The following is a 2,500-nucleotide window of genomic DNA, read 5'->3' on the forward strand; positions in this document are numbered from 1 at the left end:
CGGCAAATTCCAACCAGACCCCCAGAGGCACACACCACAAAAAGTGAAGCCAGAGAGAGCCAGACAAAGAGAAGGATAGAGAGAGAGGGAGAGTTAGACCCCCGGAAGAGAATCATAGGTGCTGCGGCCTTTTTCGGGAATGTGACCAGGAAAGAGAGAAACCGACGAGGCCGATACACACATTAAAAAATGAAAAAGTAACCATCACCGCGAAGGATTTTCCTCAAAAGACAAATCAGCAAGAAGTATGTCCAATCCTGGGGCCCATCGCCCCTCCAAATTAATGGAGGGGTCGGATAGAAATTTATAGAAATGTTACTTTTGTGAAACCCCTAGCCGACGAGAGAACTCTCACCGGTTTCGAAGTTCCATTTTCACATTCCGACCTGGGATGTTATGACTCCTCGGCCCACACTGCGAACGCGTCCCACACCCCCTCCAAGTTTATCAGGAATTTCACCTGAGCTTGCAATAGAGATCGAGCGCGGTGGCGGTCACAGTGGTGGTCGACCAGGCGGAGCTTGAACGGCCTCGGCAAACACTTCTCCCCACCCTCCCAAATGAATGAGAGAATGGCTTGACAATACCGAGGCCATCGCCCCCCGCCAAAAATGGTTACTAGCTCTTGGGACTCGCTGCGACGTTACGCGTATCGGCACAAGACCAACCCTCTTTTTCCAGTCGCCCGCGCACCAAAAAAAATTTTGGCAGCGGGACTCACAATCCTTGACAGCCAGCTCACCATATAATACTCGGCGACCCTCCGCGGGACCTCCTCAGAGGGTCGCGTCGCCGGGAAACTAACCCCCACTCCTCACTGATCCAAGGTAACACGCCAGAAGTATCCAGGTAACCCCAGTAGTATCCAGGTATCCCCCTGCGAACGTCGGTACTGGGCTCAAAGAAGGCAGCGAGCAGTCGGGACCCGTAGGCACCGAGCAACCGTCACCCCCTCACGACTTTTCCCGAGACGCTTCAGAGGAACCCTTCCCCACATAGTACTCTCTGTGGGATTCGGCAGGCCCCCGTCCTACTGCACTAAGGAAGTTCCGAGACACACTTTTTTTTGTGGAAGACCACCCACCCTCCCTGTCCTGCCTGCTATCCCCGCCGCGACTCCTGGTCCCGGCCCTCCTCCCCGACTTCCTCCTTGTCCCGCTGCGAGTCCCGGACCTCCTCCCCACTACCTACTCCCGCCGCGAGTCCCAGTCCCGGCCTTCCTCCTCCTCCTCCTCTTCCCTAGTCCCGGCGCGAGTCCCGGACCTCCTCCCCCACTTCCTAGTCCCGTCGCGAGTCCCGGACCTCCTCCCCCTCTTCCTAGTCCCGGCGCGAGTCCCGGACCTCCTCCTTCTCTTCCTTGTCCTGCCGCGAGTCCCAGTCCCGTCGCGAGTCCCGGACTTCCTCCTTCTCTTCCTTGTCCCGCCGCGACTCCCTAGTCCCGTGGCGAGTCCCGGACTTCCTCCTCCTCTTCCTTGTCCCGCCGCGACTCCCTAGTCCCGTGCGCGAGTCCCGGACTTCCTCCTCCTCTTCCTTGTCCCGCCGCGACTCCCTAGTCCCGGCGCGAGTCCCAGTCCCGTCGCGAGTCCCGGACTTCCTCCTCCTCTTCCTTGTCCCGCCGCGACTCCCTAGTCCCGGCGCGAGTCCCAGTCCCGTCGCGAGTCCCGGACTTCCTCCTCCTCTTCCTTGTCCCGCCGCGACTCCCTAGTCCCGGCGCGAGTCCCAGTCCCGTCGCGAGTCCCGGACTTCCTCCTCCTCTTCCTTGTCCCGCCGCGACTCCCTAGTCCCGGCGCGAGTCCCAGTCCCGTCGCGAGTCCCGGACTTCCTCCTCCTCTTCCTTGTCCCGCCGCGACTCCCTAGTCCCGGCGCGAGTCCCAGTCCCGTCGCGAGTCCCGGACTTCCTCCTCCTCTTCCTTGTCCCGCCGCGAGTCCCGACCTCTTGTCCCGCTCCCTTGCCCAAGTCCCGACTCCTGGCTGTCTCGACTCCTCGTTGGCCGCCCAGTCTTCCGCATAGGTGGAAATAAATAAATAAATCATTTTTTAAAAATCAATTTTAAAATTAACTCCCTGTCTCGACTCCTTGCTGGCCGCCCAGTCTTGCGCCTAGACAGAAATATAAATAAAAATAAAAATAAATTGGTGAATTAAAAATATTAAAGTAATTTAATTAACTGGAATAAGGTAGAAAAATAAAAGGCAGAAGAATACTAAATTGATTTTTTCAAGTGCCACGTGTTACCTTGCTGATGTGGCTGCCACGTGGTAGTCCATGTCATGTCAAAAATCCACTAAATCGTTTACATGTCACTTTGGAGATAAATTTGTGTGTGTGCAATCAATTGGTTGTACAAATATGTTAATGACTTGCTAACTAATGCATCGTACAGGTAATCATTGCCCACTAACTAATCCATCACCACTGAAACTTAATGTCTTCAATTCTTCATCCTTCACACTCCACATCCAATTTATTTTTGTTTGTGTGAATTCTTAAATCTATCTT

The sequence above is a fragment of the Physcomitrium patens genome, chromosome 20, assembly GCF_059467195.1.
Source record: "Physcomitrium patens ecotype Gransden chromosome 20, ASM5946719v1, whole genome shotgun sequence".
NCBI lineage: Eukaryota > Viridiplantae > Streptophyta > Bryopsida > Funariales > Funariaceae > Physcomitrium > Physcomitrium patens.